Raw genomic sequence first — 26,491 nt, 5'->3', positions numbered from 1 at the left:
TAACTGCATTGAGGTGAGTTTCTGAGAATGACAGTACTGATTAGAAGCTGTTCAATGCTTGGATTCCTTTAGTCTTGAAGCTACACAATAAACAACCATCTCTATTTGCTGTGCAATAACATGAGGTGATAAAGCAGAGCTTGAAAAGAACCAAACCTCTGCAAAGTAATTGCACCGTGGGTGAAACTTCTGTTTTCAAATGCGAAATAAAACCAGAGCTTGGGGAAGTGGGGGGTGATTTCCTTTCCCTGCCATGGATTGAGACCTGGATGTGGTGCTCTGTAATATTCACCAGTGTATTTGTTCACCGAAAGCTCTTCTCTGCCTTTGCAGAAATCAAATCAGCTTAAAAGGAGGCAGCAGCAGCATTCTGAATGTTTCATTATCAATTTGCACCGAGGGAAGTAGCCCCATGCTGTTATCTGCCCCTGTTTTCTTTGGCCTCAAGGAGCCTCTTTGGGACTTGTGTTGCATTTTTGGCTTGCCAGGACACTACCATGGCTTCAGAAAGGTTTTCCTCTTAAAACTGCCCAGTTTCTATTATTGACATTTGGTGCAAGGCCAGTGGTTGTGAAGACATCTGCCTGCTTTGCCTGCCCAGGGGGACTCCAGACAGAGCTATGGATCAGCTGGTGCTATTTGCAAGGCTTGAGCAGGGCTCGAGTTGCCTGCCCAGGGAGTTTAATTATCATTCAAACTGGGACGGGCACTGTAAATCATGGGAATTGTACTCCTTGTAGAGACAAGACATTGACAACAATGAGGAAAACCAGCTTTGCTTCACTTGCAGCGCTGGGATCTACCCCTTCCCTAGCTTAGGCATGCCTGAAAACTAGAGATCGCTGCAGTTATCTTAAGCAAGGCCTTGTATATCCCTGAACATGGATGGGATCGACCCCAGGCCCTTTGCTAAAGGAACAGCATGTAGCTGGGGAGCTTTAGTTTCACTCAGTCCATCATGAGAGAAAAACAAGCCCCATACACTAAGGTTACTGTGTGGAACATAAGGCAAGTCAAGCTTTTTCCAGACACTGGAAAAGATTAAGCATATGTATGGTCCAGCATTTGTCACACAGCAGTCTAAATTGAGGATATGATAGAATATTAGCCCTCTTACCAGGCTGATGCACTGAGTGCAAGAAATAACCTGGAATAATCTAAACTTACAACCAAGCTCATTAAAAACAGCTCTTCAGAGACTGCAGTCTGAGGGAGACATCATTCATCAGTAATCAGAGTAGCATCTAAGCAACTAGTGGGCTCTGCTCTTCAATTCCAGCTTTTGTTTAATCCACCAAGCATTTATGGCTGAGTCTGTTCACAGCCTGAAACCTTCTGAAGCTGATGAGTAACTCGGGATTAGTTCCCTTCCAGCTGAGATCAGACCCTGAACACAAAGCAGTGCCACCCTCAGCCTTTGCTCTCTGCAGCTGTCTTCCAGTTTGCTTTACAATTTCTCTTTTAACTTAACTATATTTGATTTAGCTTTCCCCACTGATCTCCCTCTTTCTGCTGCTATGAAGAGCACAACTTAAAATTACTCTGTTTTGAGTTCAGTGCACTGATTTTGGCAACAAGAATCAAATTGGCGTGTTCATCATCAAGGGAGGCAACTTGGCCATGGAATTTTGGTGCAAAAAACCTAGTATGAGAATTCATTCTATCGCTATCAGAAATATAATGTTCATGTGGGCTGCATGATTCTCTTTCCATCCACCTGGCAAGAAGCATTAAAGTTTCCCTCTAGGGCTGGCAAAGGACTCTTTTTCCATAGCATCGTTTGACCATGGAACAGTTGGCAGGGGGAATTTGAAAAGTGATGTGGCTGTATCCTCAGTTTCAGACAGTTAAACATGTCTTCTCCAGTGGCAGCTTTGGCAGCAAGTCCCTGAAGATGGGAAGCTGCACGAGTGGCCTACCACAGTGCTAAATCTCAGGCTTTTTCAGGAAAGCAGCAAATTCAGGGAATTCCTGTTTATAAACTAGATGCACATACAGCTTTGTTCCTTTTTGATAGACGGTTCAGTTTGTAAATGGCAAGATCTTGAACAAAATCATTGCAGGCTGGCACTGGCAACCTCAGTTAATGGAATCATGAACAGCAGAGTAGGAAAAGATCCTATGGGTCATCCTGAGCCTGAGCTCACCACTTCCCAGAGCGATAATGCTCTATGGGATCACTTCTTGCTGGAGCTCTGCAGTGATGAATTCTTGTGCAAACCCTGGGCAATATTATCCCGTTTCCCCAAAGTGCTCTTTGTAGGAGTATGTCTTTTGTAATTCCCAGCCTTGGCCTGATTCTCTTCTTTGCTCTTTCCTGTCTCACCATCATCTCAGATCACAAAGGATTTGCTGCAGCTATTACTATCTGTCATTTATTTGTGGTGTTAATGCTTGGTCAGGCATCTTTTCTTAAACGATGCCAAATCACCAGCTCCAAAATCGTTGCATCCTGCCATAGGTTACATAAAACTTCATGAGGGTTAAAATAAGTTTTGGACTCGCATGGCAAACCAGGTGTGAAATGTGGTTGCTTACAACACAATTTACATGACCAGACTAATGAAGAGAGCAGTGAATATGCTGACTAACACCAGTCGCCTGCTGCAAGTTATTGTTTTAATAGTGAAAATATTCTGACACCCTAAATTATAGGATTATTCCAATGCCAAGGTCAGGTTTCTGTCATGCCCATTATCCAGCTGTGGAGGAGCCCACCTCTGTGAATCACTGCTTGCCACTGAGGTTTGCCGTTTGTACAATGCAAGCAGTCACACAGCTGTGGAGTGGGGAAGAGCACTGTGCAAGGGGAATTCAGTTATCTAATGACCTGCTTAATGGGAAAGGTTGAACCTAAAAGGCAAACTAAATCAGAGAAAGGGGGAAATGGCAAAACCAAGGTGAGGCGAGCCACACTTGTCTTTATTTTCCGTTTCCTCCCCCTCATAGTTGTTATTTCCTTATTGCACTAAGAATTTTTGCCCTTTTTTTGCGAGGGCCATAAACACATTTCAAAGCTATATGAAAACAGTAACAACAACATTGTGTTCCATCTAAGCCAGGAGTAGGAACAGTGCGCTATGAATCATCATCACACACTGAGAATAAAGCAGCAAAGGATCAAATCGTACAGGTCCCACGCGATCTGGAGATGTTCTTCCATCAGACATCTATTAAAATTGACTATTGTAACAAATCCAGAGTTAGTTATGAACAATTCAGGCACTCAAATAAAAAAAGAGCCTGAATTGTGAACAAATACTAATGGCAACAAATAAATCGACAAGCACCTAATTATTTATGTCTTCTCAGTGTAACAGCACATTCATCTGCCGTGAAATAGTCATGGATGAATCACAGATATTCAGCTTTCCAAATGACTGTTGGATTCTTTATAGCTGGGCCACAGATACGAAGAAGGGGGAAAAGAAAGGGGGAGGGTTACTGGAAATGGTGAAATAAATTGTCTCAGTCGTTTGTTTATGCATAACATTTTCAATAGCTATAATGGGGCAAGGGAGAGGAGAGAGCTGCTCTTGTCTGAACCAGGGAGCAAAGAGGGTTGTGTTGGGCTCACTCAGCAGCCATGCATGGAGACAAGCCTCTCTAGAGGGTCAAAAAGCAGGGTTTTGGAGACAGCAACTTCATCTTTAGCCCAAGCATGGATGTGATCGTGTCCCTCTTCCCCCCCCCCAGATGGTTTTAACATCTTGCTACCCTCTTGAATTGGCAGTAGGAGGGTATTTTGGTTTGAATACAAAGCTTATTCTTAAGTCTTCTGGCTCTGCCACTGATTGACTGGGTACTCGGGCAAGCTGCTGCATGTCTCCATGCAGTCAGGCGTGTAACACACAAATACTTACAGCGCTTTTATTCCATCCTGTGTCACCTTTGGTCACAATGAGGAATCACCAGGGAGAGGTGGAATTCATGGGGTTAGCACCAAGCATTGGACGCCCCGTCAGAAGCAGCTGGTGCAAGTCTTGCTGAAGTTAAGCAGCAGTAACAGTTCTGCTGTTTCCTGTCCTAGAAAGCTCAAGGCAAGGCTAATCCAGAGCTGTGCAAAAGGCAGGAAGTCACTGGAGATGAGGGGGGAAATAAAATGGCAAAACTATTTCTAACAGTGCTTCTCAAAACCCCTAAAGATGCGGTTCCAGTGTTAGCCAAATGTTGTGAGATGCTTTTGTTTCCTTTGCAAAGGAGTTTGCCAGCCCTCTGCAAGAGCCACTCGGGATGGAGACAGTGACACACGAGACGAAACAGAAGCGTGGATACCTCCATCACCCTCAGGTTCATACATTCTCTTTCTCCCTCCTGCTCTCACCTAGGGAATGAAGGACATCTGCATTCACAGCCGTTGCAGGACACTGCTGCTTTGGCTGGCAGGAAGCGCCGGTGTGAAGCGGGTGTAACCTCCTTCTCCAGCTTGCCCTCAGAAAGCACATGAAACACATCGGCCCTTGTTGCTTCCATAAGCTGAAAGGAGTTTGTGATTCCAAGTCTACTCCACTCACAGCACGACATGCCCTGGGTCAGCCCCAGCAATAATGTTTTTAAACAATATTAGGTTATTCTTGGCAATCGATGATGACATTTTCTACCAATCGGGATATGAGAAAAACTTCTAATAACAATAAGTGATGGAATAACAGAACTGGAGACCGAAATATGCTGAAACTCCGAGGCTGGTTACACTGTGGGGGCAGAGGGAAGCTCAGACAATTCCCGGCTATGATTTGTCAGAAGAGTTTAACCCAAACATACTGTTAATTCCACACTTGGGGAGTCCAAGTGTAATTACTCTGTCCTCAAGGTCCTCACAGTAGTAGGCAAGGCAAATGCTGCGTTTGTGTTTTATTCTGCTCCTATGTGTGAGCAAACAATTAGGTGCTTAATATAGAAATGGAAATAGTTTGCAAATCTGACACATGAATAACTTAGTTCGAATTGTGGGTTACTTTTCTGTGTCTGTGTCTCCACATGGACTGGGCTCACTTTTTCCTGGTGGGCCTAACATCATTTTTAAGGTACATGCTAACTAACACAGAAGTTCATTTTTTTTGCCTCCTTCACATGCATCTGAAAGCTTAAACACTGCTACTGTTCCCTGTGCAAGCTTAGTGACGCTCTTGTAGAGAGGCAGTCATGTGCTACCCTTTGTTTTTCTCAGCTTAAAAGAGTTGCAGCAGGAGAAAGGGGGTAGAGGTGCAGGAGGTAGGGAGGTAGAAGCAATGGAAATCGGAGGGGCTGCTCTGGCTCTCACCACGGTTATGCCCACACTACACCACCCTTCCCTAAACTCCCCTTTTTCCATCTCTCAGGACCCAGTAGGGTTTTTTCCAGCCTGGGACCAACTGGTTGATGGGAGCAGTTGATCTTCACGCTCTCCATCCACCTCAGATGGGTGAGCAGCTGTCAATCCAGAGACCAAATGAATGAACTCCTCCCTCCTTTCCCCCCCCATCCCTCAGCTCAAAAGTAACATTGGGAGCAAATGGAGTCTCCCAGCTGGTTTGATTTATTTGGTTTAATGTTCCACCATGACCCCTTGGCTTGGCCTGGCCTTTCATCCAAGCACTGTAGGGGCCTAAGGCTACTGAACTTCCGTGATTAGATGAGTTCAGTGTATTCCAGCTGTTTGGCCAAAATCCAAGCAGTTCACCTCACTACTGTCTCCACTTTGAAACTAAGGCATAGGGAGAAAGATCCCAAGAAATTCTGTACATCTGATGGACCCACTTCATTCCTGAGTTTGCAGAGGTTTATGCTAGGCTGCACTTCATGCTCCCCCAAAAGACAAAGCCCTTCAGCAGTGCCAGCCATTCTGAATGTGCCACCCACAGAGGAGCAGAACAGGGACGTGATCCTTCTCTTCCCATCTTTCAAGGCCTTTCCACCATTGCAGTGGCTTTCAAATGGTTATTTAAAGAGAAACTCTCTTTTCCATGACGGCTGACGTGGTTAACATGCAGCGTGTCACGCAGGGAAGAGCTAGCCCCAGAGACAACAAAAAGTGATGCAGAGTTTAGGGTGGGTTGGGTTTCTTGCCCTGTGACACCTCCCTTTCTATTTTCAGCCTTGCTCTTGAGCAGAATCCTAGACCATAAACTCATCAATGAGAAGAATGAGAGGGACAGTGAAGGGACTGCCCTGGCTCTGCCTTTCCATGTCAGAAGTGTCTGTTGCTCCAAGTAAATTGGCCAGATTTTTCCCTGCTGCTTGGGATCTGACAAGGATCTGCTTGAATGAAGTGTTTTAATTCAGGTACAGCAGTGGCCAAAAGTGGCATAAGAAAGTATTAGGAAGTGGCACATGTAGCTCTGTTCTGCACACAGTATCTTTTGTACTGGTGTAATTATGTTGGCTAAGGCTGTGATATTTTACCCATACAGTTATAGCGGCATATCCTGTAGCGTGGACAGCATAAGGGTGCCTTATACCACCTAAGCTCATTCCCTTTTCTCATACAGGAATAAGCTGTAGGAATATAAGTGGTTTTATATTAGCAGAGCTTCACCCACATCAGGGAAATTATTAAAGTTTTAGCCATCCAAAGGAAAATAAACTTTTACATAAAAAATCCCTAAAGAGGTAGGGAGAGATAACCAAAACACTTCTGGACTGCCCGGGCTGCCACAGCCAGATGGAGCTTAAAGACATTGAATGAAGGGGTTTCCTGAAAAGTCCACAAATTGCTTATGTGTTTGGCATCCCAAAATAATCAAGTCTGCCCTCTTTATGTCTAGGCCAGTGCTAAAGGATAAATCAAGGCCTGGATTTGATACCCCAGGATTGCAGTGATAGGTTCCAACTGCACTTCCTGGTTTCAGTCCATCAGATGGTCCAAAAGAAGAGTTATGGAAGCTTCAAAATAACTCCTCTGGGTAGAAACACGTTGTTCCACTCTTCCTTCCCAGTAGTTCATCATGGGAGGTACTCTCTGAAGGACCTCTAAGGCTTTGTAGAGCACACTGCCCCGTTTCCATCTTTGACAAAAATATGTACTAAAAAGCTTTGGGAGATCATCTCCTGGACCACACAGATCAGCATCTCCTTCCAGGAGGAGGAAATAGGGTGCAGCAAGTCACAGAAATCATCTGATCCATAAACATGGCACTGTAGCTTTTCCTATGCATGGACGTATTTCTCTTCCTTCCACCTCGGTGTGTTTGCCTGGTCAAAGTTAAGCATGTGTGTGAGTGTTTGGATAATGAGAGCCACATGGGGTGTGATTTAAATACCAGGAAAGAACATCAATAGGCTATTCAATATTTAATTACACCTACTCCATTTTACACTCCAGTGCAGATTTTGTTGGTCTCCAAAGTAAATGATAGTCTGTGTTTTAGACTTTCTGGATCCCCAGCGAACACAGTTTGTCCTTCTAAATATTATCTGAAGCCTTTTCTACCAAGCAGCGTGAGTTTTGTGTGTGTCTTTAGAGCACTTCCAGCCCCTATGTTAATGTATGGTCCTAGTTCCAATGACTCCCGGGGATATTTAGCAGGCTTGCAGTGTAATTAATAAAGGCAAATAAAACAATGCATTCAAGGAAATCTAATGAAACCAATGCTGAGCTTTTCAGGGGAAATATCCCCCTTCCACAAAGCAAGGCCAGGTTAAGAAAGCTCAGGAGCATTGCTGTGGGTGTCAGGAGGCTGTTTCTTGTGCACATCCCTCTTTGGTTTGTTTCTTATCAGCTCATTCTTAAAGCACCTTCCCTGCACATAAACCCCCAGCACCCAGGAGTTGGTTGGTTGGTCAGGCAGGAAACCAGCCGTGGCAGTTGGTCCTGGGGATGTGTTTGAGTAATGGGGGTTACATTTCTCTACCTCTCCGCATCTTTGTCTTAGACAAGAAGGGGGGGGGAAAGTCCTGCCTTCCAGACAGCCATGCAAACCAAATAAACATGCATGTAAATGAGAGGTTATTTGGAAGAGGGATTGTGGATGTTGGCAACAGGAACAGCACAACTTAGGGCTTTTCTTTTTTTGCTTCTCCTCTCCCTCTCTCCGTTTTTTTTTCCCCCTCTTTCCCCCCTTTCTCTCTTTTTAAGGCCAATGGAGATATTTTTTCAAGGCCAGAGTTTATTTTTAGACCACATTGTGATGGCGCAATGGGGAAATGACCTTTTCATTTAGTCAGGAGGCATCCTGTGATCGGCAAGGGAAAAGACATGGGACACGATCCATCCATGTCTTAGGTCCCGCAGGGAGGTTTCTTGTGCCCGTTGTCTTTGCTGCTGTTGTAGATGGAGAGCCTTCATCCTCCAAGACTTTCAGGCTTGATTATGAACAGAATTAATTGTCTTTCCCTATCCAACAGCTTTTGTAAAGGGAAACCATCAGCCAGAAGTTGATCTCGGGCAAAGGCTCAGTTTACAACTGAGAGTGGGATTAGAGCTCTCATTACCAGGATCAGGAGCCCAAGAAAATGTTTATTCCAACTGAACTGCTTAGTTTCACAGGTGAAGTGAATGTTGTAGCACTTTCTCCTCAAGGGGATAAAGGTGGCAGCTATTTCCTTGATACCTAAATCCAGGTGAGCCAGTGCCTTGCAGGGGTTGCTAGCATGGATAAGTAAAGCCATGCATCACATCTAGGGGCTCATAGAGGCTGTTGGAGAGAAGTGTTGACTTGCTGTGTTCCTGAGGGACCAGGGCTATGGGCAGCTTGCTTCAAAGACCCGCCATGTACCACCATGAACTAGAAGGAGTCCTTGGTGTCAGGCACACCTGGTAAGCAGTGAGGAGGTTTTTGTGTGTTTCTATTCTTTTTACCCATAATAATTCTGCTTAATGAGGCTCTTTCATGCTTGGTCTTTGAAATAGCATCTGCAAGGATTAGAAAATGGAGTTATTCTCCTGTGAGGGCTGTAGCTGCTGCTTCTAAACTATTTATTTTCTTTTAATTTTGTGCTTTGACCAACTTTAACTGGCTTTTCTTTCTCATTTGAACGTCTGTGTACTTTCGGAATGTAATCTCCAAGAGGTTTAATTCTAGCTTTTCTTATAAATATACATATCCATATCCATATACCATCTGGCTCCTGCCCTGTCCCAACTTTCACACAATTTGAGCACAGTGGGTGTGATAGCCCCACTGCCTCCGGAGCTTCTGTGGTCTGGAAGAGATCCCTGCATCCCTCTGGCAGGTGACCCATCTCATTTCATATTGAGTGCCTCTCTTCTCCCTTGTCTATAACTCTTCACTTGTGTTTTTCCCCTGCTGCTGAGGGTGACTAGTATTTCATCCCTGGAAAGCCTCTCAGGATGTTAAGCCAAAGGGTTTCGTGCTTTGAAGTGTGTGTATTTGCCTGAGTGTATGTGCATCTGTGTGTGTAGATGCATGTCCGAAGTCTCAGAACAGGTATACCTCTATCATTTCAAAAGGTGGTTGTTGAAGGAACTGATTTATTGCAGCATTTAATGAGATTCTTGTCAGAACCTGGTTTACTGGTGTAAAAGCAAATGTCAGGTCAGTATAAATCAGAGGGATAGGGGACAGAGAAAGAACCGCTCCGCTTCTCCCTAAGAGCTAAACCAGCTCCGTGGTTAAAGTGGTCTCCTCCTTGATCTGCCGTTTGAGATAAGCTGATATACAGCACATTAAGTGCCCTTCCAGCATTAATTGCCAATTAAGCGGAGGGGCAGGGCCCCAGCTGTGCAGATGTGAGAGCCTCATCCCCCAGGATGTGAGAGCTTCCAATCCCCGCGCCCTCACCCTGCTGTGAACTCCCTCCACTCCCACATAGCCAGCGTCTGACATCTCCTTCCTTAGCTGCAGCCTCTGAATCGAGGGTACAGCCCCGTGTTGGCGGGCAGATGCTCAGCAGCTGCTGTGATCGCTGCACAGCTCTGCAGTAACGAAACCCTCTTTGCAGGCTGCTGGGCTCATGGTGTGAGCAAAGACCTCTCTGCAAGCAGCTCAGTTTCCTCTGTCAAATGAGATTCCCTTGTGTCCAGCAGGGACAGGCTGTGGCCGAGGACTTCCCCTCAGCTCCTGCATGGAATCTGTTGCAGGGAAAAAGTGGGAGCTGCTTGGGGACACAGCAAACAGGAGTGAAACTACAGTGCTGCACGTCAAAAGTCTGCCTTGTTGTGCTTCCTTTGTGTGCTTGGGCTGGAAGTGATGCTCCTGTTCGTACTTTGCCTTGCTCCCCAGTGCTAAACCCTCGCCTGCCTGACCGGCAGCAAGAGCCCCGAATCTCAGCAGCTGCTCCCCCTCCATTCCCTCCGTTGAGGAGATGCACAGCGCCTCAGCTCCATCCGCTCTCCAGGGCTGTTCCCAGGAGGAGCCTGCACAATCACCACTGCTTCCCTGGGATGCTGGAAAGGCCTTTGCCCAGCGGGTCTCAGCCCAGGCTGCTTTCCCTACGCCCATCTCCGCCAGGTTTGCTCTCTTGGAAGCATGTGGCTCCCTCCCAGACCTCGGGAGTGCTCTGTAGTCCTTGTCTGTGTTGCCTGCCAGGCTCCCACTTGCTTTTCCCTTTCAAACAGAGGGTCAGGGAAGGCCAGATGCTACTTCTCTGCTGTTCTGCCTTAAAGCATGCAGCTTTTCTCCGACACCAGCGGCATGGGCAGCTAGAAAAACCTATTAAAGATGCTGTTAGATGTAAAAGCTGGCTCTTTTCTGTCCAGAGTCGTAAAAGCTCTTCAAGAGATCCAAACCGGAAAAGACAGGCACCTAATAGTGAAAACAAGGAAGGGGGAATAAAACTGGCACAAGGGGCCTGAATTTTTCCATGACTTATTCAAGCGCTGCAAGCCGCTGGCATGGAAAAGCAACACCCGCAGCACCATAATAGCAATAAATCAACCAAGGAGAGGCTGCGCTGAGCTTTGCCGTGGTCCAGCAGCCCCAGCATCGCATCCTGGCACTGCCTCTTTAGCAACCCCAATCGCCAGCACAACACAATCGAGCGGGATTGGGAGCTGAGAGCAGTAGTTAATTAAGGCTCCATCTTTTATTCTCCGGGGGCAATTCAGCCCGGCTTGAATAAGCTGGAGTGCCAGGACCTGGTGGGAATGTCTCTGGAGAATCCAGTCTCATGGGCTGCTTGATTAACATAACAATATTGCCCAGGATGCACTTGGCGTGATGTAATGCCAAGAGCCAGCGAGGGGAGATGAAAGTGTTTTCCATGCAGGAGCTGGGAGCGCTTGCCACTGACTGGGGCTGTGTCAGTGCATGAAATCTCTTTTCTTTCTCCCTCTCCCTGTCTCCTTATGGGATGTTTGCTAATTGAAGGACTTGTGGAAAACAAGAAGTTGTTAGAGCCCCCTCCCCCAGCTTCTCTTTTAAATTCACAGTATTGTGACTTACTGGCAAAGCAGGAGCTTTTTCTGCTCCTTAGAAAGCGGCCTCTGATGATTTGCATTTCCATGTGGGACCAGTGGAGCCCCGTTTCTTGGGATGGGCAGGTGGGAGGAGAGGGAATCTCCTCTGCCCCCATCCCCTGTAAGAGGAACCCGTGGCAGCCAGAGTATTTGTATGGAGAGCCAAAAAAGTCTCATTTCCCAGTTCCTCCCCGTTCCCCAGGTGGAAGCATTTGTCCTGGGATGGTTCTGCCGTCAGTGCTGCTCTCTCCAACAGCGGGCATCCAATTCTCCTTCATGTCAAAGGCCTTCATTTGGGAAGATCTATGTCTGGGGACATAGGAAGGGTTTCTCTTGCTTTGTATGTTAGTAGGTAACATCAAGCATGTGCTCTTTCAGTGGGTTTTGCATATGCTGTGCCTGTGAATGCTGCTCTGGTTGCAGGGACTGTTGGTCATTGCTTGATTTGGGGGCTGCAGAGATCTCCCGTGCAGGAATGGAGCCTGGCTGGCTCACGTTGGCCTCAGGGTGTCATTGTGTTACAGTGCTCTGTGTATGAACGATGTGTTTGTGTGCAAGTACTGAAAAAGCACCTCTCAGTGACTGTTTTCTCCTGGGTAAGCAAAGCAAAGCGATCAGTTTGAATCGGGCTCCTGTTGCTGTCACTGCCTCTCTCAGTCCCCCCGCCCCATCCCGCTTGTCCTGGTTGTTTAATCATGGCTCTAGAACAGGAATATCTCTGCCTCTGTGCAGGTGCTGGCCTGGTTCTTGTAGCTTCTGGACACTAGAGGCCTCTAGACACTCTGGTATGCTTAATCCTGGCGGTGGCAGCCCTGTGTAATTAACATTCACTGGGAGCACAAGAGCAGAACTGATGGCATTCAGCTGATTCATTCTCTCTCCTCTCCCAGTGTTGTCCATTACAGCCAGTGCAATGTCTGTAAGCACCCGGTGAGCAGGCAGGTTACAGACCATGGGCTGGGGGATGCTGGCTCAGCAGAGATGAGGATTAATCTCTCTCAACCCTCCATGCACACACAGACATGCGTCTTTGGGGTCGCTGCATCTTTGGATACAAATCAAAAACGTGCTTTAAGAAAAAGGGATGAAACGTGAAAATGAGCATTTTGATGTCTGTGCTACAGCACAAAGTGAAAACCGGGGCTGGTCCACCCAGCGCTGCTTGTCTGTCCTCTGACTCCACAAGCCCACGAAGGCAAAGGGCTTCAAGGACAGATCAGGATAGATCCCATTGTTGGGTTTGGTTTCCATTGCAGTACCTCTCCTGGATTCTTCAGTCTGAATTCCCTTAGAGGCAGGAAAAGGTTTCCCTCCTTTGAGCTCCCAGCTGTATTTCCTAAGAAGATCTTCATGCTGCTGCCTGGCTGGACTTGGGAATCTGCTCCAAAGGGAGGTTTTCTGCCCCACCCTTGTCCTTTCCCTGTTTTTTCTGTATTTCCCTCATCTCTTCCCCTGTATCCGAGCAGTCTGGACACGCAGGAATCTTCCTTATGGAGTGTTTCTCTGGGGGCTGAGGTTGCCGCTGGGAGCAGTCTGTTAACCTTGATCAATCCAGATCCCCTGGCAGTGATTCCTGTATTACCCAACTTGCAAGAGGCAGCATGCTTTCCCAAAGTGCTGTCCTACAGAGATCCCAAACCTGTGTCGGACCTACCTGGGTAGGTTTTGTGCAGCAGCAGTTCTAGTCACAGATGGATCTTTAAGCTTCCATTAAGTGTGGTGTCCCAGGAAAAAAAAAACCTTTTCTTGATGTGTTGAGCTGCACAACCGGTCACAAAGATTGGGGTGATGTGGGAAGCCCTGGGTCTGTGTGGTACCTCAGGAAATATAGCCACTGAGTTGAGAAAGCAGCCGAGTCTAAGGGGAACCAGCCTGGTAAACTGAGGCACTGATTAAGGATAGGAATTCAGTGGAGTTCAGGTGTCTAAAGATGCACCTATAGAGCATCCCTTGGCCCAGGCAGCGCGAGCACCCATGGGCGAGCTCAGCCCCATCTCAAGCAGAGCTGCACAAGGTGGGAGGCAAAGGGCAGCAGGACCCCCCTCCAAGAGCCCTGATCGAAACCACATTGCTGCTGCCTTCGGCCCCTGTGTCCAGAGAGGCTGTAAATGCTGGTTGCTGATAATCGCTGCAATTAGTGCGCAACGTGCTCCTGCTCCAGGGGTGTTCCCAGTTGCTTTGGCAGATGTTGGGGTGCAGTTGGGCTCCCAGCACCCCGAGGAGGATGAAGCGTAGCACGAAGGCTCAGAACTGCTCCTAAAGACACTGCCCTGCTCCTTTAAGTAGTAGCCAGAAGCTTTCTAAATATTATCATTTTACCAAAAGAAGAGGGAGAGGGGAAAAAAAAAAAAAGAAAGTGTTTTGGCATGAGAACAATTTCTCCATTACCTCAATTAGTTCAAATGATCTGGAAAGGTTCTCCCTGGAGAAATCAAGCTAAATCTCAGCCAGCAAAGGGGCTGGTGGCTGGTTGGTTGCTGGAGGTGTTGATATGAGCATTAGTCAGCAATGTAGATTGCAGTGAAGTCAGTCAGTATTGCTGTCGCTGCTGTCTGGCTGCAGTCATAAATTAATTAATTCTATCACTGCAGTAATTGAAGGCCTTATTCTCTCTAGGATTCTGACTCTGGCACCTCCCTGCCTGTTTCTGAGGCTGTCCATCAGTTCCGTGAGGTCTGGGTTTTACTGAGATCACTATTTCCTGAAATACTCTAAAGCCTCTCCATAAAAAGGAAAGCTGATTTTTACCCATCTTCATCCTCTTCCCTGTTGCCTGCAAGGGAGGGAGAGCAGCAAGCTTAGGAAAGATGCAGAAGAACAAGACGGGGATTTCTGGTTCTAGCAGTTTCGGGTTGTCCCTTTGTGAATAGGAAACAGAAGTAATCCTCAGAGTCCCTGAAATGGTGATAGCATCCTATGGAGAGGCAAATTAATCACTGTCAGTGCTCCAAACCAGCTCTGTTCCTACAGTAGGGTTGAAATAAAGCCAAGCATTATGTTGGAGTAAGGTTGAGATAACCAAACAGGCTGAGAAAATCCATGGGCTGGCTCCCGCGCTGGTTTAAATCAGTGTCCCCGCACTAGGTCTTGGTGGAGTGATGCCAAATTCCACCAGCTGAGGGTCTGGATTGCATATTCTACCTATAAAAATGGTGTTTAGGATATCTTGGCAAAAGCAGGTATTTTTGCAACCCGCTTCTAACTAGGCAGTGCTGTGTAAGGATGAAATCCAGTCGCACTGGTGAAAAAACAACACCGAGGCTAACAAATTACACTGTGAGCCTGTGGAGTAGAGGGGTTTTTGTGAGACTCCATCGTTACAAGGTACCTGCTAGAAGCTGTTGGACACACAGGGATTCACAGTGAAGAGGAGGGAGGAGCACCCCTTATTTCCAGCACTTGTTATTGATTGCGAGCTTCCCAGCAGGCGATGTTGTGGTTGGAAGTCCCTGCTCTGAAGGTGAGCAGGAGTGGAAAGATTTTTGGCTTTCCCCATAAAAAGAAGACTTATTTCTGGTCTTCGTGATTATTAAAAATGGTCCCAAACCCTGAGGTCCAGGTCCAAGGCTCACGAAGGTGCAGGTTAAAGAGCATCATCTGTGTAAGCTCCGAGGATTCAATTCCTCCACTGTGAAAAATAGCACTTACGCTGCATTTGTCTTGCCATAGAAGTAGGCATTTTTCAGCTTGCCTCTAAATGTGTAACGCTGCTCAAGGCTGACATTATCAATGAATACAGTTGGTCATTTTGATTTAAAACCAAAAGAAAGCAGGGTGCTGTTTGACATCACTTGTTGTGTGTAGAGGATGGCACCTGCGTGGAGATGTTCAAGGGACCCTGACTACTTGGTGATCTTCCAACCTAGTTGATTCTATGATTTTGGAGACACTTGGGGCTGGAAATGGAGGGTTTCATCATGTGTGGTAGACAAGTACAAAAAGATTTGCTGGATCTTCTTGAGGCAAAGCCCCACTGGGTCATGGATGAGCTCTTCTGGGTGAAGAGAACCATCCCCTTTCCTTGCTTCTGCACCAGAACCCCCATTCTGCAGTGAGTGATGGCAGGATTCAGTGTATTCAGAGCTAGAGCTTCAAGGTGTGCAACACTATAGGAAGCCCTAAGAGGTATGGAATGTTTTTCTGTACTCCTATAAACCTCTCAATTAGTGCTGTAAAGGAGGAAAATGCTCTTATTCTGGATGCTGCCCAGGGTGTAATGCATTTTTGCTGTTGCGGCAAGAAACACTTTTAGCATTTGACTGATGTAGGAGGCAAAGGAAGTGGAGACACAGGGTTTTGTACCTGAACTCCAGTAAGTTGTAACCAGCCATTTCTGTAGAAATTTTGCTATAGAAGGCAAGTAAGGGACTTTTTTAATAGGATTCAGCAAAACAGGATAGCAACTGTGTATTATTGACTGCAGGGAAAGGAGAGGGAAGATAGATGTTCAGTGCTGGTATTAAACTGGGTAATTGAGTAGGGCTTTCTGGCTGTGCCCAGCCAGATGGATTCAGGCACAGTGAGCAGGAGGAAAGGAGCATCCCACTGACAGCAGCCTTTTGAAGTCCCTGGTCCTCCCCTGGGATCCCTGCTCCTCTGCCTGGCTCTGGCCTGAGGCCTTTCCCCCAGCTGTTTTCCAGCTCATTTTGAGTGCTGGGTGCAGCAGGAGGGAGGCAGAGCTCGAAGGGATGGCTGCAGGGCGCAGGACACATTCCTCCAGGTTCGCTGGCGTTTCCAGGCCTCTGGTGAAAAGCCTCAATTAACCGATAATCAGCCAAGCATGGCAAAGGCAGGGGCAGGAAGTGCTGCTCCTGGCTCCAGGGCTCAGGGCTCAAATCTGCTCAAGGAGCTAAATTAGTTATCTAATTGGGATTTCTGTCCATCCTCATCCTGCTCCGGGGCCTCACAAGAATGAGATCAGTGACAAATTCAGTTCCTCCCCCCCATCACCCTTCCTTTACACCCCTATCTAATTAGTGCTGTAAGGCAGAAGGACCGAAGTGTGACCCTGGTGCAAAGGATGGAATCTAGGCTTGGACTGTCTTCACATCCAAACTGCTGCAGCCCCATGGATTTGATGAAATTGCACTGATTTACATTAAGTAAAGGTCGATCTTTTCCCGTCCTGTTCCAGGTGGGATGCACTAAGGGCAGCTCACCACAAAATCCCTCTATATTGCTCTGGAAGATGTCTCCTGGCAAGATGTGTGGGACTAAGTGAAAGGAGAGAGTGCGTCATGTCACGGGAGGAAGCCCTCAGTGCAGGGCAGACATCTGCTCAACACGTGTGGGAAGGTTTCAGTAGCCTCCACAGCCTTGGTTGTCCTCAGCCCACCTTTCAGTGCTCGACAGAAACTGCTTTCCTTGGGTTTGGTTTGCTTCGAAGGCAAAAATGGGGACCAAGTGCCAGCACCCTACAGAAAAGGATAAGTCTGTAAAGGTTTAAGAGGAGTTATCTTCATCTCAGAGGGGATCCCTCACTGCAGGCTTAGTGAGGTTGTGTTCGAGAGCTATCACAAGCCAGATGGGATTGTATTTCCCTGCCCTGTGCAGCAGGTAGCCAGGATGAGAGGATGCAGGAGAGGTTGCAGAGGCCAGAGCTAAAATCCTCCACCCCCTTGAGGGCATGGAAAGCCCTGAACTGCAGGATGGGTTGTGATCCTCAGAGGTCATCCAGCCCATTTCCCTTGCCCCGAGGTAAAATCAGCGATAACGAAGCCATTCCTGATTAATCCTTGCCCAAAATGTCATGACTGCTGCTTTTGGGGTTGAACCAGAAGACCTGCACACATCAGCTGTGCTGGGGATGGGGTGTTCCTCCTGCTGGGCCAGAGCAGCTCTTGGGTTTTATGGTTGAAACTGCAGCAAAAGGAATTGAACTGGGGCAGGGGTTTTAAAGCAGCCTTTGGCATCTTCAGGCTTTAAGGAAAAGTGATGGTTTTATCTCTGTGAGAGCATCATCAAGGATGCCATCATCCTGCTGACTGTGCTTAACTGCTGAAAACCCAAAACAAGTGTTCAACCAATCCAAATATGTTGTCCAAAAGCTGAGAGGATTGAAGGAGTTTGGGAGGCAGAAAACCCAAAACAAAGTATTTTCTAGGAAAAGAAAGATGTAATAAAAACACGAATGTGATCAACCCTATAACTTTCAGTTTGAACTTAATGGGTCAGACTGGAAACAGCGATTCCCTACTTGCTATGCAGAAATTCATAACACGCTTTTGCTCTGAAAGCTTTTAGCATTCTAGAGCAGAAGTAAATATAAAGCAGTGAAGAGCAGATTTGTGCTGTGCCTTTTCCTTAAGAGACTATAGGAGTCTGGGGAATAAAATAGCAGCCAGACACTGGAGATGGGGGAGTTGTTCACACTTTGTGCTGTGTCTGCTAGAGGAGCATTGCCATTTCCCTGTTATGTGGATCCATGTGAGCTCGGAGCTGGGAGGAAAGGACGTTGCATCCTGCCCTTCCCTGCAGCACAGGGACAAATCCCTCCCCAGTGTTGTTAATTCAATTATGAAAATTGATCCCAGGGACTGGATTTTGGAATCTTTCCCTGTCTCTGATGCCGTGTGAGCGTGCGCAGAACCCATCTGTATCAGCTTTGTAACCGCAGATGCTGGCTTGTAACAAACCTTGTGTGATGGGTTTTAAACACTCAGGCTAATAATAATAACAAATAGTGTTTGACTGAAGGGCAGAGGAGATGAATATCCGTAAGGTGCTTTGCAAAGCCATAGTTGTATATGATGCTATGCTTTGGACCACCGAAAGCTGTCCCTGCTGTCGGCAGTGTCCATCTCAGCCGAGCCAGCCATGGCCTCCCCGAGCATCTCGCTAATCTCAGCAAAGAGCCATTTCCTCACCCCCTGAAATCAGCCCCTTCCCATGAAAGCCCTTCTCCAGGTGAGGTCCATTCCCAGTCCCCTCTCCCTCTCCAAGCACCGATAAGCCCCAGCCCTGCAGCCAGCTCCAGCTACCGGCCTTCCCCGGGGCAGCCTTGGCGGCAGCTCCCCCACCACGGCTTCTGAAGGGGGCTTTCTTGGTAGTATTATTTTGTGGTCAAAAGGTTGCAAACGCTGGGGTTTTTTTTCTGATGCAGAGGCTTAGAAAGAGTGGAAAGCAAAATATTTTGATAATTATTCAGGCCAGCGGGTTACATAAAAGGTTCCATAGCCCTCTGCATCAAACCTGAACAGTTCAAACCACAGATTTCTGTTTTTGCAGCCATAAAACATTCAGGGTCAAAAAAAAAAAAAAGAAACAATTTTTTTTTTTTTTTAATTAAATAATAAAATCCATTTTCCATTCGCTTGAAACTTACAAAATTTTATGTGGTGAAAAATGACAATTTACTCCCAGAAGGAAACTGCCCAGAGAGGCTTGTTTCATAGGCACAGTGGGATCAAGAAATAGGCCTGGACTTGTCTCCTCCATCACATAAAGCAAATGTTGAGGGTGTCCCAGTCCTGCAGGGCAGGCTGTGCCTGGTGTGGAGATGAGGAAAGGGCATTGTGCTCTGTGTCCCAGGGCTTGCGTGGTGCTCTTGGGCTGGGTAGGATGATCCAATGGTCTGAAAAGAAGGGATGAAATCATGTAGGGTGCTCAGGACCTTCAGCTTGCTCAGCCCCTCTGATCTCACAGCTGAAGATGCACATATGGGATGCTCAGTGAGATGAGCCATAGGAACAAGGGCATTGCCATAAGCATCCAGTCAGTGTGCTGGTCCAAGCAAGGGCTAACGTCAGCACTTAGAGCATCTCTGGCTCACAGGGCTGCCTCTAGCTCACATCATTGCTGCGGTTCGATTCTCTTCTCAGAGCAGTGCCTGAAGCAGAAACCTCAGTGGAGTTACTGAGGTTTTCCTGGGCTTTGCTGGGTTAAGAGTAAGCGGAATCAGACCCAGTATTGCAGCAAAAGATGAGGTGCTGCAGTGTTGATGTAAAGCACCAGCACAGGAGCTCAGCAGCTCTAGGAATTCAGCCTGAATTCCTGGTTGTGCAAAGTTAAACCCGTGTGGTCTGGGAGTCAAGTTCTCAAAGCACAGCACAGACCTCCCTTTCCACCTGGAGCTAGCTCCAGATCTCAGCACACCTCTGGGCATGATCTAATAAGCTCTTAGCCTTCGGTCACAGCTAGAGCTGATGTTGCTGTATGGCACAGCCAGGCACCAAGTACCCTGAGCAGTGCTGCTGGGTCAGTACTGGGGTGCCCACATGATGTTCTGCAGGGTGCAGCCATGTCTTTTGGGTGCCTGCCCACTGCTGTAGTTGAAATACAGCTTCCACACTACCCTTAGCAAAAAGAAGCTGCCCTAAGTCCCTGTGATATTCTTTAGCTCAGTGGTCATTTTCCAGCTCCATATGAAGGCAGAGAGACCAGTATATTCTAAATTTCCTTGGCTGGAAAGGTTCAGTTAGGCAATGTTGAAACCTCCCCAGCTTCCTGCAAAGCTAATGGTCTTCCTAAATGATCCAACCTGAAAAATCCTGTTGAATAGCAGGTGCAGTACCTGGAGCAGCATCCAAACCCATCTGCACAGGGCTGCTGTGTCCCCTCACACACCTTTAGGTCCCAGGCACTGACAACACACTGCTGAAACCCTCAGCAAAGCGTGCAGGTAGTTGAATTCCATACAAAATAGTGTTATCTGGTTTCTGGTTGTTAATGAACTTGACATATATACAAGGAATTGGTGATTGCTTTTGCTTTCTAAGTAAAAGATATCCTCAAAATTGCTGAGGATAAGATGCACTTTCTTTAAGGGTTTTCTCCCCTGGAACATTAAAAAGTCATCTCATCTCCTGCACATACAGGATGAAGAAATATGTTAAAAATGTCCCAATCGTCAGCCACAAAAACACAGACTATTACCAGCTAAAAACCAACATTATTCCCCCTGCGTGGTAGAATTTGACACTTCTGGGTACTGGCAGCATTTTTCAAAGGGGAATTAAAAAATGGCTGTGTAGAAACGCAAACGGTCCCTTTGCTTTTCCTTTAGCATTTGCAAAGGGGGGGGAGAAAACAAAACCCTCCCTTTATGTTCTTTTTTACATGGGAAACGTTAAGAAGTCATCTCATCTCCTGGAACTAGCACTAATGAATGAGCAAACACGAGATCTAGGGAGAGAAATGAAACTCTAAGCTGGGCTTTCTGTAGCGCGATTCAAAGTCGTGACACGTTGAAAGCCATAAATGCATTTTGCTTGAGTCTGTAGGATTCATAACGAGCAGCTTGAGGGGCAATCTGTGCAGCAGTGAGACACGGGCTGCCTTTTGAGAGATGCTTGAGCATTAGTGGTTTTCTTGGTGATGGGGATGCGTTAACTGCATCCGGAGGCTCAAGCCCACCGTGTAGAGCCGCACCACAATCTGCCTCTGTGGTCACTTCTGAAATAGCCAGTCACTCCTGTACCAAAGCTGCTCAACCGGGGCTTTTCTTTGAGAGTTTGTATCCCAGGGAGCCTCCAGCATTTTTGAATGCCAACTTTGTACCTGGTGATTTACTATTGGCATGGCAGGATGAAGCGCTGAGACAAGCAGGCCTTAGTAAAGCCCCATCCTGCAGCTAAGTAGCCAGAGAGCCAGGTTAGTGTGGTCTATTCTTACTGCCACCCATCAGGTCACTTCGGTTTGCTGGCATTTCAGACGCCTTCTTACTGTGAAATGATTTGCAAATGGGGACCAGTGTCCTCAAAGAGGCATTGCAGCTCATGAGGATGTCACAGAAGCTATTTGGTGCCTCCCAACACCTGAAAATGCATGTTCTGCACCAGCTGGTGCTCTGTACATGCTAATGGCATCATCTCCAGGCGTGTTTAGCGTGTAGTTTCCCAAAGCAGGCCTGTAAGGTGAGAAATTGCATCCAGACAGACTGTTGTCTGGCAGGATGGGGCAAGCAAAGACAGGGAAAGTTGTTCTCAGAAACTGGTCAGACTTTGAAGGCAGGAGGGAGGCCAGGAGAAGGTCTGTGCCATGGACTGAATTGAGCAATTGTGGTTGGGTAGCCTCAGCTGAAGGAGTTGTTATTTTCATGTCTGGTAATAAATAGAATAATGGACAAAAAGCTGAATTCCCTGCATGAAGTCTGAGTAAATGGGTTTGGTGCAGTGGTTTACTGCAGGATTTGTGGTTTGGGACCTCCTTCCAAGCTGTGAATCAGCACACAAAGCCAGATGCAGGGCCACTTGCATGGCTGTGGGGACTGAGGGGTATCCCTGGTTTCTCTGTTCTGCCTCCATCAAACACCCTTTGTGCTCTCCCCATCGCCTGTAGCGTTGCTGTTACCTTAGGGTGGTTGTTACCTCTTCTTCCATCCTAGGTGAGAGCATGCACAACATGCGAGAGGTGGACTCCACCACCAGCTCATCCCTCTGGATTTTATTGTCCTCTGATAAAGCCTCTCTGTTCTCTGTGTTAAACCCTGGTTTAAAAACCTCTTTAATAGTAACTCAGCCTCTGACAGCAAGCACTTAGAAGAGCTGTCCTCCCCATTTAGAGCTGTCAGCCATAGGTCAGTGGTGGTACCACTAACATAACCCAGGTGTCTGCTCTCTCATTTCCAGACACTAACCGCTGGGCAGCAGCTCTCCCTGCAGACAAGCTGCAGGACAAAGTAACTCCTTTAAAGCAGCATGATGGTACCTTTAAAAACATAAATCGTCCTTTGCAACATGCCAAAAGGAAAAGCTGTCCTTTGGTTCTGGTGTTCCTAACCAGGCTCTTCTTCACTCCTGGGACTATATTGGTATTCTTCTAGATATGATGTGGTATGATATGAGATGATAGAGATGATATGGTAGGACAATAGAATAGGAATAGAAGAGGAACAGAATAGAAAGAGAACAGAATAGAACAGAATAGAAATGTTAGTGATGCTCTGTAATACTTCTATTACACTGTGGAATATTGGCAGGACTTAAACCCCTTCACTGCATCACAGCTTCTCTGAAAATACAGTGCCCTTTATTATTGCATTTGTTATTGGTTATTGTATTTTGTCATTTGTTATTGCAGCATGAATTAGTCCCTTAAAAACACAGTATCTTCTGAGCCAGCCCGCATCATGCACAGTCTCTCCTGCAGCAGCGGTCTGGTTTGCTCCTTCTCAGCTTAGGGCAGAGACTTTCCGAGGCACCAGCTGAATTCGGGGGGTCAGCCCCACATAGAGCCTGGTTGTGCCACACCAGCGGGCTCAGGCTTTCAGAGTCCCACATCCTCAACACCAGTGGGTCTTTTCTAGAGTGCAAGGCAGCAAAGCCTCCAGGGATGGCTTGGGAAGCCGCATCTGTAGCAGCAGGGTGTGTGGGAGAGCAATGCTCCCTTGTGCTTTCTGGCTGCATCATTTTCTAGGAATTAATAGTGATACCCACGTGTCCTGCACGTGATTCAGGTGCCCATTTATCTGTGTGCATGCAACACCTTTTCCTTTTTATTCCCCCCCTTATTTTAATGCTAAGAGCACTTAGGGCCCTGGTGCTTGCTTCTTTTGACACGGGTTTTCTTCCCCTTAGGAAAACACACACGTTGTTTCCTCAGAAGAGCACTGTGCCGAGTTCTGCCTTCCCCAGCTACTCCTCCTCCTGCAGCCCCAGTCTCCAGCTGCTTGCAGTGGCCACAAGGCAGGGAGGAGCCAAGGTCTGATGAGTAAGTTTCAGTGGAAAACTTTGATTTGTTGCATTTATTTGTTAGATCATTCCCTTTCAGAAGTGGTTGGGGTTTTCGGAAGGGGAGCAAGCTGCTTGCTTTGAGTGATCAGCTCTATTATAGTTACTCCATTTATCTCTGTATGTGCATACTAAATGAGGTTCCAGCCTAATGAGCTTCTGAAATTTAATTGAGTGCTATAGCTGTTACTAAATCTCTGCAGAAATCAGACCAAACTAAGATGAGACAGATATCGTGAGATCACCCAGCAAAACCTGTCCCTTCTCATTACCCACTGTAGGGTTTTTTCTCCCATCAGAGGTTACATGGGCTTTAAAATCATCTGCTTCATTATTAATGAGAAAATTGACTTATTTTAATCTGTGTATTATTTTAAGGCTTTGACAAGCAGTCAAACCACCCCGCTAATCCCTAATCCCTGGATAATCATCACCCAGCAATTTTAAACTGTGGTCTCAGAGAATTACAGGAGGAGCCAGGCATAAAGCAGCCGGAGTCTGCACATCAGATGACTTCCATTTTTATTAGCATTACTAGCATTATTATTGCTATTCTTATTTAAAGCACACCTCTGGCATGTGTCACCAGAACCTCTTCCCCATCTGCTCCGCATAGAGAGTTTCAGGAAGGAGGCAAAGCCAATCACCCAAAGCAGAGCAGTGTTGAGGGTGAGTTTAATAGAACACAAATAATTCTTCTTTAAAGAAATCCCATCGTTTGCCACACGTTTTAAAGCACAGAAAGTATTGCCTAACCCCTAACCGCCAACGAGCTCGGAATACTGGATCCCTTTATTCTCTGGGTTTAAGAGTTATAATTAGAACCTTTCCTATAGGGTTTTCCATATCTCCATGTAATTCTAAAAAAATCCCTCTTGTCTTTCCCAATAAACCAAAGCATTGTTACCCAGACTGGAAGCAAACAATTACAGGGAGAAATGGAGACACTGGGGTTTGAAGAGGCTTGGGGGGTGGGTTTTGAGGCAGAAAAACTCTCCAACTAGCAGTGTTCTCACTTAGCATCACTGTTCTCCCTGCAGCGTGGCTGTCCACACTTGGGCAGGCTCTGGAGGTGGAGGGTGGCTCTAAAGAAAGCGAGATGGAGCTGGCTGTAGACAGCAGTGAGCACATGGAGAACACACACATGGCAGAGCCTTCGTAGATGGTCATGTGCAGTGAAAAGAGCAGAGAAATGGCCCTCATCGTGGCAAAATAAGACCTGATTTGGGGCAAAAAGTATGTCCAGCAGGCCAAGGGGAAGCTTGGTCTCATAGAGCCTGGCTATTGGAAAAGAGCAGGAGAAGGAGACCCCGCAGCAGCAGCCACAGGTAATGCAGCCGGGTTTACATCTCCCAGAGGAGTTCCACTGCTGGGAGATGTCTGTAGCTCTATTTAAAATAGCTTTAGTAGATGAGTTCTCCTTGGGATGATGCATCTCATCTTTCTCTCCCTAAGAAGGAAACCTCTTTCCTTGCTTAAAATCAGAGGATGGTAAAGGAAAAACTTATTTCTTTTTCTTCCTAAGACAGAGAAACTGTCATTAACACCCATGTCCAGGAGTGTGTTCCTCATTTATAGCCCCATGGTTATAACACACTCAGGTCCACATTAATATTTCAGAATTCTTTCATTTTATTGCAGCTTATTTTTCTTCCCTCCCACCCTGCACGTCAAAAGATGATTGATACGTGTAAAACTGGGCCTTAAAAACACAAGTCATTGCCTGAGGTTCTTCCTATAATCAAAGCACATGCCCACCCATAGCTAATTAGACATTAGCCTAATGTCAACTGATTGATTTAGAGCAGTCCTACCACCCACCCGAAAAAGAGCACGGAGCCCCTGACAGCAGCAACACAGGGAAAGTGGCACCTGAGGGAGGGGGAGGCTTTGCCTTTAAAAGCTCTTGATGTAAAACACATTTGTGTGTGTTTATGTGAAGACGATGCAAAGCAGTTTTTTCCTTCTCTGTACTGAACAAAAGGATCTGGTTAGCAGGAAAAAGGAGGTAAGGTCCATTCCAGACAAATTTAGGAGGTTTAAGCTGTTGGATGAGTTAAGTGGAGTGGAGCGTTGTCACCGTGCTAAGAGCAAAGGTCTCTACCCCAAGGTAAGACCTGGCTGGTTTGCTGGGTCCAGTCTTACATTTGGCTATGATTTAGATACAATTTTTCAAAATCCTTTGCATTTTTTTCTTTTCCTTTATTTTTTTCCCCCTTCTTTTCCCTCCCCGCTCTGGATTTATGGGTCAGGAACCCTCCAAAGTTGTCCTGATGGATTAAGCAGCAATAAGTTGTATCGAGTAAATTAAAAATGAAATAGTTACAGCTGTTGGAATAGTCTCAGGGCTGGAGGATGTAAAAGACTTTCTACCCTCAAGGGGCCTGGAAGTAATCTGTGAAGCACCAGCTGCTTCAATAAAGACAGGCTGAGTGAGGGCTGGGGTCCTGAAGGATGGAGAGAGCATCCAGTGCCATTGGGCCTGAGTATGGTTTAAGGGAAACCAAGGGAGCAGCTGCCTTCCAAGCTCTGCTTGCTCCCAGTATCCCCAGACAGTTTGGGCCAGTCCCAGATTTAATGGAGCAGAAAGGACAGGGATGGCTGGGAATAACACATGGAGGAATTTTTCATCCCAGCTCTTCTCCAAACAGTGCCCATGAGGTGTCTTTGCCGTGTGCACAGTGATGTACCCCTCTCTGCTCCCGGCACCACGTTCTGCCTCTGAATTACTGCCCTGAGTAATGTTTAAGGTGGAATTTGTCTCTGCAGATGAGAGGAGCAGCTGAATGCTGTCTGTGGTGCAATATTCCCTTTAACCCAGCTGCATATGGGGAGCGAGAGGAGGAGGGCACATCCTCAGCAGCAGAATCTGTGCAACTTCACATTTCTCAGCTATAAACCTTTCAATAGCTGGAAGTAAATCCTTCAGCTTTCTACTAGAGCTCAGCCTCTGCAGCTGCAAATTTATTTGGCAGGCAGAGAATGGGGCCAAAAGAAGTAAATACGAGTGATGTGAGTGATAGTGCTAGAACATTACGCAAGCTCCCACATGGCTGCAGCAATTCCCAGGCTGCTAATTCCCTGCTGGAGCTCTCCTACCAAAACTGGAGGTGTCCTTCCCAGGGTGCTGGGAAGGGAGGGGGATGCAGGAGAAGGCGTTTCTGCAGAGCTCAGCTCCAAGTGTGGTTTTGGGATACAAGGCTGCTCGTGTGTGTTGGAGAGGTGCAAACAGAGATGATGCCCTGCTCGGGTTTGTTTATGGTCTCACATGTATAAGTACTATAAATCTATTCCTGGCTACTGGAGTTGGGCTGGAAGTTCATCCATGTATTCACATTTTATAGGTGCCCAGGTAAAAATCAGTGTGGTCTGATAGCCCGGTGATGTGCGTGCTGGGCTGGGGATGAGGTGGGTGCCAGTATTCCCACTGATGTTATTCTGGTTGCTATTTGTTCCTATTCCATTAACACCTTGGTCCCCTGTC

The sequence above is a fragment of the Pezoporus flaviventris genome, unplaced genomic scaffold, assembly GCF_033815535.1.
Source record: "Pezoporus flaviventris isolate CSIRO_AGI_PZ_B2104156 unplaced genomic scaffold, CSIRO_AGI_Pfla_v1 ptg000020l, whole genome shotgun sequence".
NCBI classification, from domain to species: domain Eukaryota; kingdom Metazoa; phylum Chordata; class Aves; order Psittaciformes; family Psittacidae; genus Pezoporus; species Pezoporus flaviventris.
Note: the sequence above shows the minus strand (reverse complement) of the source record.